The 9,008-nt window shown below is 46.2% G+C and overlaps 1 non-coding gene across 1 annotated transcript; it reads left to right on the top strand.

The window, feature by feature from the left end:
* The first annotated feature begins 270 nt into the window (after positions 1-270).
* Positions 271-352, top strand: trnal-aag (transfer RNA leucine (anticodon AAG)). Its single transcript has one exon. It is a non-coding gene; the product is annotated as a tRNA-Leu (tRNA).
* The last annotated feature ends 8,656 nt before the right edge of the window (positions 353-9,008 follow it).

Consider the following 9,008-nt stretch of genomic DNA (forward strand, 5'->3'; position numbering starts at 1 on the left):
CCAAATCATAACCGATCGTATGTTCTCACGCACTCACAGATACATTTTTAGTTGAAAAGATTCTGAGAAGATCGACTCAGCTTACCATTGATAGTTGTCTGGATTGATGGGCTATCATTATCTGCTGCGAAATTGATATTGTAGACGGGCACATCCCAGCAGTTGTGCGAGTCGGAGAGGGATCATGGAACCTTTTTCACGTGGATTTGCATCGGTTACTATGCAGGAGCACAATTGGAAGTGAAAGAAAATGGGGCCGGCCGGCTGGCTGGTAGTGTGGCCGAGCGGTCTAAGGCGCTGGATTAAGGCTCCAGTCTCGACAGAGGCGTGGGTTCGAATCCCACCGCTGCCATTTCTGCTGATCGTTTCCAACGACGCATTTTGTTAAAATGCTGTTTCGACTCCGACTGCATTTCTGCTTAAAACCGAAGAAAAATGGGTTTGCTCCCCGGGCAATTAACTGTGGAGTGGGAAAGTGCCGACTTTACCGGTGTCTGTGCTGTCATGATCGTGTTCGCCTCCCGCGTGGAAAATCGCAAACAGCTCTGCTGTCCCAGGCAAGTTGAGCGTTTACTGGAACCGAATGGCGACTGTTATTTCATTGCTGTTGTGAAACAAAGTCCTGCGGTGGCCCGACTCGTCGTTATTTTGTTTTATGGCCAATGGGAAAATCGTTCCAATGAATTGCGATGTCACATGTTATTGAATTTCTTCCATTTCCTTCATTTCCGTCCTGGGTACATCGGAAGGGAAAGGTAATCTAATCGAGACTGTGATTGGTGAAATTCACTTTTTTATGGCCCATTCTTATTGTGTTCTTTCTTTCTCTCTTTTCAGCATTGTCTGGGAAGTGGTGGTGCACTCAGGCTCCAGTATGTTTGAAAGAGCAGTTTGGAATTGCCCTGTTGTTAGTTGTGAGATTACTTTATGACTCATGCCCCCGGCCTGTCTCACATTTTGCATTCACGCTCGCTGTGTCTGAAAATGCATTTGGTTTGCCAGTTTTGTTTGTGTTCCGTGTTAAATGCTTTCTGTTTTGCGATTCGCTCAATACATTACGAATTAACAGGGTTTCTGATGTAACTTCCAGCTGCAAAAATCCTCAACTGAGAATCTGGGAAAATTTCCCGGAGTATGGTCAGTCGGAGCAAAAGTGAGGAAGTCGTTCGTTTCTGCAGTGTCTTACAATGCTACCTTTCCCGTGAGCAGTCGAACAGACTAAATGATTGTGCCACAGACTGCGACGGCAAGCTCCGCGAAAAAGTAATCCTTTACAGCCGGTGTCAGCAACACAATGTTATGGGCGCACACCGCGTGGAAAGAGATACTTCGGTGTATATCGTCCATGCTCACCACATAGCCAAAATTAAAGAAGTCCCATTAAACAACGAGCGATTGGAAACAGAAAGGTGAAAGGTAAAATGGCTTCAACTTTCAGTGCGGGGTGCCACCGAGCCTTAGCAGGGGCGACTGCGCCTTGTTTCTGTAGTGTCGTGGTCATCACGTTCGCCTTACGCGCGAAAGGTCCCCAGTTCGAAAATGGGCAGAAACTGCTGTGTTCTTCAACTGCTGCATTTTACATGGACAGGAGCGGAGTTTTCTTGCTTATTTCCCATCTGCAAACCTGCCTTCGAATTTGCTTGAACAAATCTGCTCTCGTAGTGAAATGTAATGCAACTCCATTTAATTACTGTGCAAAGCATTGTAAAGTTTTTCTCCAACCTGGTTGTGATCATATGCCATTCTGTTTGAGAGTGTAGTTACCGCCTTCTGATCCTTCCACGAAAAGCAGTACCGCACTTGCATTCCTTGCGCAGGCGGCCCGTTTCCAAGACAGGGAAGAAGCTGATGCGCTGGTGTCACAGCGCACCGCGGATTCCTGAACTAGTCTGTCTGTCAAATGTACCCCCAAAGTCGTCTATGAAGGACATCATTTGGAAGCTGTCTGTCGTTATTCAACCTGCGTGAGTTGTTACCAGAGGTCCTGAATCATGTTTTGGAGCAGTTCGCACGTTAGTGGCTCATTCAATTAGCAACAGCAATGAAAGAAATTACACTCTCAGAGGAACCTCTGGACCTGTGCTTTGATAGCGTCCCGATATCTAACCACGTTGGAACTGAAACGGAGGAATCGACAGAGAGGCTACAGAATGACATCGCATCTATTTGGTTTTCTTTAAATCACTGACGAGCAGGAAAATGTAAACTGGGAGGGGGAGTGGGGAAGTGAGGCAGTTGCAGCTCTGGTGAAATTCCTTCTTTGTGATTCACTCAGCAACCAGAGACGTGTGAAGGTGACTCAGGCGTGAGAGCTCTCCACATCGAGAACAAAAATACAATCAAGGGCAGTTAGCACCTCTTCCGGAGAGGGGGGTGGGTGAGCTAATTACCTTTTGACTTCTGTTACTTGGTTCAGAAACTGCCTTTTAGATTGATGTGAACAGAAACTGCATTTCTAATAAGCACCGTGGAGTTTAGCAAAATTTATTGAGTCGCTTCTCGTCGACTCAGTTGGTATCCATGTGGCTCATATCCAGGTGTGAACATCTATGCAGCGAATTGCACGGTTAAGGCAAAAAGGCAAGGAAAGTGTCATCTCGAACTGGCTCCGAGGACAAGAGCATCCTCACAATGTGATCTGTCGTTCTCGGATTGTAATGCTACCTCCGGTTTTAGGGTGGAGAACATTCTTTGGGACTCTTATTCTGCAAAACAGACACAGTGACTGAAACTATGCTGCGCGGTATGATGTGGAACACGGCCTGTTCAGCTTTGTGCATTTTCCCTGTAGTCCGGTGTGTTTCATGTTCCGTGTAAACGTGAAAGTTGTCCTGTTTCGATCAAAGGGTGAAATCATTTAGCAAAGCAAGAATCGAAATTGCAGTAATGTCAAGCAGCTCATGGTAATTTGACCAAATCATAACCGATCGTATGTTCTCACGCACTCACAGATACATTTTTAGTTGAAAAGATTCTGAGAAGATCGACTCAGCTTACCATTGATAGTTGTCTGGATTGATGGGCTATCATTATCTGCTGCGAAATTGATATTGTAGACGGGCACATCCCAGCAGTTGTGCGAGTCGGAGAGGGATCATGGAACCTTTTTCACGTGGATTTGCATCGGTTACTATGCAGGAGCACAATTGGAAGTGAAAGAAAATGGGGCCGTCCGGCTGGCTGGTAGTGTGGCCGAGCCGTCTAAGGCGCTGGATTAAGGCTCCTGTCTCGACAGAGGCGTGGGTTCGAATCCCACCGCTGCCGTTTCTGCTGATCGTTTCCAACGACGCATTTTGTTAAAATGCTGTTTCGACTCCTACTGCATTTCTGCTTAAAACCGAAGAAAAATGGGTTTGCTCCCCGGGCAATTAACTGTGGAGTGGGAAAGTGCCGACTTTACCGGTGTCTGTGCTGTCATGATCGTGTTCGCCTCCCGCGTGGAAAATCGCAAACAGCTCTGCTGTCCCAGGCAAGTTGAGCGTTTACTGGAACCGAATGGCGACTGTTATTTCATTGCTGTTGTGAAACAAAGTCCTGCGGTGGCCCGACTCGTCGTTATTTTGTTTTATGGCCAATGGGAAAATCGTTCCAATGAATTGCGATGTCACATGTTATTGAATTTCTCCCATTTCCTTCATTTCCGTCCTGGGTACATTGGAAGGGAAAGGTAATCTAATCGAGACTGTGATTGGTGAAATTCACTTTTTTATGGCCCATTCTTATTGTGTTCTTTCTTTCTCTCTTTTCAGCATTGTCTGGGAAGTGGTGGTGCACTCAGGCTCCAGTATGTTTGAAAGAGCAGTTTGGAATTGCCCTGTTGTTAGTTGTGAGATTACTTTATGACTCATGCCCCCGGCCTGTCTCACATTTTGCATTCACGCTCGCTGTGTCTGAAAATGCATTTGGTTTGCCAGTTTTGTTTGTGTTCCGTGTTAAATGCTTTCTGTTTTGCGATTCGCTCAATACATTACGAATTAACAGGGTTTCTGATGTAACTTCCAGCTGCAAAAATCCTCAACTGAGAATCTGGGAAAATTTCCCGGAGTATGGTCAGTCGGAGCAAAAGTGAGGAAGTCGTTCGTTTCTGCAGTGTCTTACAATGCTACCTTTCCCGTGAGCAGTCGAACAGACTAAATGATTGTGCCACAGACTGCGACGGCAAGCTCCGCGAAAAAGTAATCCTTTACAGCCGGTGTCAGCAACACAATGTTATGGGCGCACACCGCGTGGAAAGAGATACTTCGGTGTATATCGTCCATGCTCACCACATAGTCAAAATTAAAGAAGTCCCATTAAACAACGAGCGATTGGAAACAGAAAGGTGAAAGGTAAAATGGCTTCAACTTTCAGTGCTGGGTGACACCGAGCCTTAGCAGGGGCGACTGCGCCTTGTTTCTGTAGTGTAGTGGTCATCACGTTCGCCTTACGCGCGAAAGGTCCCCAGTTCGAAAATGGGCAGAAACTGCTGTGTTCTTCAACTGCTGCATTTTACATGGACAGGAGCGGAGTTTTCTTGCTTGCTTTCCCATCTGCAAACCTGCCTTCGAATTTGCTTGAACAAATCTGCTCTCGTAGTGAAATGTAATGCAACTCCATTTAATTACTGTGCAAAGCATTGTAAAGTTTTTCTCCAACCTGGTTGTGATCATATGCCATTCTGTTTGAGAGTGTAGTTACCGCCTTCTGATCCTTCCACGAAAAGCAGTACCGCACTTGCATTCCTTGCGCAGGCGGCCCGTTTCCAAGACAGGGAAGAAGCTGATGCGCTGGTGTCACAGCGCACCGCGGATTCCTGAACTAGTCTGTCTGTCAAATGCACCCCCAAAGTCGTCTATGAAGGACATCATTTGGAAGCTGTCTGTCGTTATTCAACCTGCGTGAGTTGTTACCAGAGGTCCTGAATCATGTTTTGGAGCAGTTCGCACGTTAGTGGCTCATTCAATTAGCAACAGCAATGAAAGAAATTACACTCTCAGAGGAACCTCTGGACCTGTGCTTTGATAGCGTCCCGATATCTAACCACGTTGGAACTGAAACGGAGGAATCGACAGAGAGGCTACAGAATGACATCGCATCTATTTGGTTTTCTTTAAATCACTGACGAGCAGGAAAATGTAAACTGGGAGGGGGAGTGGGGAAGTGAGGCAGTTGCAGCTCTGGTGAAATTCCTTCTTTGTGATTCACTCAGCAACCAGAGACGTGTGAACGTGACTCAGGCGTGAGAGCTCTCCACATCGAGAACAAAAAAACAATCAAGGGCAGTTAGCACCTCTTCCGGAGAGGGGGGTGGGTGAGCTAATTACCTTTTGACTTCTGTTACTTGGTTCAGAAACTGCCTTTTAGATTGATGTGAACAGAAACTGCATTTCTAATAAGCACCGTGGAGTTTAGCAAAATTTATTGAGTCGCTTCTCGTCGACTCAGTTGGTATCCATGTGGCTCATATCCAGGTGTGAACATCTATGCAGCGAATTGCACGGTTAAGGCAAAAAGGCAAGGAAAGTGTCATCTCGAACTGGCTCCGAGGACAAGAGCATCCTCACAATGTGATCTGTCGTTCTCGGATTGTAATGCTACCTCCGGTTTTAGGGTGGAGAACATTCTTTGGGACTCTTATTCTGCAAAACAGACACAGTGACTGAAACTATGCTGCGCGGTATGATGTGGAACACGGCCTGTTCAGCTTTGTGCATTTTCCCTGTAGTCCGGTGTGTTTCATGTTCCGTGTAAACGTGAAAGTTGTCCTGTTTCGATCAAAGGGTGAAATCATTTAGCAAAGCAAGAATCGAAATTGCAGTAATGTCAAGCAGCTCATGGTAATTTGACCAAATCATAACCGATCGTATGTTCTCACGCACTCACAGATACATTTTTAGTTGAAAAGATTCTGAGAAGATCGACTCAGCTTACCATTGATAGTTGTCTGGATTGATGGGCTATCATTATCTGCTGCGAAATTGATATTGTAGACGGGCACATCCCAGCAGTTGTGCGAGTCGGAGAGGGATCATGGAACCTTTTTCACGTGGATTTGCATCGGTTACTATGCAGGAGCACAATTGGAAGTGAAAGAAAATGGGGCCGCCCTGCTGGCTTGTAGTGTGGCCGAGCCGTCTAAGGCGCTGGATTAAGGCTCCTGTCTCGACAGAGGCGTGGGTTCGAATCCCACCGCTGCCGTTTCTGCTGATCGTTTCCAACGACGCATTTTGTTAAAATGCTGTTTCGACTCCTACTGCATTTCTGCTTAAAACCGAAGAAAAATGGGTTTGCTCCCCGGGCAATTAACTGTGGAGTGGGAAAGTGCCGACTTTACCGGTGTCTGTGCTGTCATGATCGTGTTCGCCTCCCGCGTGGAAAATCGCAAACAGCTCTGCTGTCCCAGGCAAGTTGAGCGTTTACTGGAACCGAATGGCGACTGTTATTTCATTGCTGTTGTGAAACAAAGTCCTGCGGTGGCCCGACTCGTCGTTATTTTGTTTTATGGCCAATGGGAAAATCGTTCCAATGAATTGCGATGTCACATGTTATTGAATTTCTCCCATTTCCTTCATTTCCGTCCTGGGTACATCGGAAGGGAAAGGTAATCTAATCGAGACTGTGATTGGTGAAATTCACTTTTTTATGGCCCATTCTTATTGTGTTCTTTCTTTCTCTCTTTTCAGCATTGTCTGGGAAGTGGTGGTGCACTCAGGCTCCAGTATGTTTGAAAGAGCAGTTTGGAATTGCCCTGTTGTTAGTTGTGAGATTACTTTATGACTCATGCCCCCGGCCTGTCTCACATTTTGCATTCACGCTCGCTGTGTCTGAAAATGCATTTGGTTTGCCAGTTTTGTTTGTGTTCCGTGTTAAATGCTTTCTGTTTTGCGATTCGCTCAATACATTACGAATTAACAGGGTTTCTGATGTAACTTCCAGCTGCAAAAATCCTCAACTGAGAATCTGGGAAAATTTCCCGGAGTATGGTCAGTCGGAGCAAAAGTGAGGAAGTCGTTCGTTTCTGCAGTGTCTTACAATGCTACCTTTCCCGTGAGCAGTCGAACAGACTAAATGATTGTGCCACAGACTGCGACGGCAAGCTCCGCGAAAAAGTAATCCTTTACAGCCGGTGTCAGCAACACAATGTTATGGGCGCACACCGCGTGGAAAGAGATACTTCGGTGTATATCGTCCATGCTCACCACATAGTCAAAATTAAAGAAGTCCCATTAAACAACGAGCGATTGGAAACAGAAAGGTGAAAGGTAAAATGGCTTCAACTTTCAGTGCTGGGTGACACCGAGCCTTAGCAGGGGCGACTGCGCCTTGTTTCTGTAGTGTAGTGGTCATCACGTTCGCCTTACGCGCGAAAGGTCCCCAGTTCGAAAATGGGCAGAAACTGCTGTGTTCTTCAACTGCTGCATTTTACATGGACAGGAGCGGAGTTTTCTTGCTTGCTTTCCCATCTGCAAACCTGCCTTCGAATTTGCTTGAACAAATCTGCTCTCGTAGTGAAATGTAATGCAACTCCATTTAATTACTGTGCAAAGCATTGTAAAGTTTTTCTCCAACCTGGTTGTGATCATATGCCATTCTGTTTGAGAGTGTAGTTACCGCCTTCTGATCCTTCCACGAAAAGCAGTACCGCACTTGCATTCCTTGCGCAGGCGGCCCGTTTCCAAGACAGGGAAGAAGCTGATGCGCTGGTGTCACAGCGCACCGCGGATTCCTGAACTAGTCTGTCTGTCAAATGCACCCCCAAAGTCGTCTATGAAGGACATCATTTGGAAGCTGTCTGTCGTTATTCAACCTGCGTGAGTTGTTACCAGAGGTCCTGAATCATGTTTTGGAGCAGTTCGCACGTTAGTGGCTCATTCAATTAGCAACAGCAATGAAAGAAATTACACTCTCAGAGGAACCTCTGGACCTGTGCTTTGATAGCGTCCCGATATCTAACCACGTTGGAACTGAAACGGAGGAATCGACAGAGAGGCTACAGAATGACATCGCATCTATTTGGTTTTCTTTAAATCACTGACGAGCAGGAAAATGTAAACTGGGAGGGGGAGTGGGGAAGTGAGGCAGTTGCAGCTCTGGTGAAATTCCTTCTTTGTGATTCACTCAGCAACCAGAGACGTGTGAACGTGACTCAGGCGTGAGAGCTCTCCACATCGAGAACAAAAAAACAATCAAGGGCAGTTAGCACCTCTTCCGGAGAGGGGGGTGGGTGAGCTAATTACCTTTTGACTTCTGTTACTTGGTTCAGAAACTGCCTTTTAGATTGATGTGAACAGAAACTGCATTTCTAATAAGCACCGTGGAGTTTAGCAAAATTTATTGAGTCGCTTCTCGTCGACTCAGTTGGTATCCATGTGGCTCATATCCAGGTGTGAACATCTATGCAGCGAATTGCACGGTTAAGGCAAAAAGGCAAGGAAAGTGTCATCTCGAACTGGCTCCGAGGACAAGAGCATCCTCACAATGTGATCTGTCGTTCTCGGATTGTAATGCTACCTCCGGTTTTAGGGTGGAGAACATTCTTTGGGACTCTTATTCTGCAAAACAGACACAGTGACTGAAACTATGCTGCGCGGTATGATGTGGAACACGGCCTGTTCAGCTTTGTGCATTTTCCCTGTAGTCCGGTGTGTTTCATGTTCCGTGTAAACGTGAAAGTTGTCCTGTTTCGATCAAAGGGTGAAATCATTTAGCAAAGCAAGAATCGAAATTGCAGTAATGTCAAGCAGCTCATGGTAATTTGACCAAATCATAACCGATCGTATGTTCTCACGCACTCACAGATACATTTTTAGTTGAAAAGATTCTGAGAAGATCGACTCAGCTTACCATTGATAGTTGTCTGGATTGATGGGCTATCATTATCTGCTGCGAAATTGATATTGTAGACGGGCACATCCCAGCAGTTGTGCGAGTCGGAGAGGGATCATGGAACCTTTTTCACGTGGATTTGCATCGGTTACTATGCAGGAGCACAATTGGAAGTGAAAGAAAATGGGGCCGTCCGGCTGGCT

This window comes from Chiloscyllium plagiosum, unplaced genomic scaffold, assembly GCF_037043375.1.
Source record: "Chiloscyllium plagiosum isolate Xiang-an unplaced genomic scaffold, Cpla_swu_hap1 HiC_scaffold_49, whole genome shotgun sequence".
NCBI lineage: Eukaryota > Metazoa > Chordata > Chondrichthyes > Orectolobiformes > Hemiscylliidae > Chiloscyllium > Chiloscyllium plagiosum.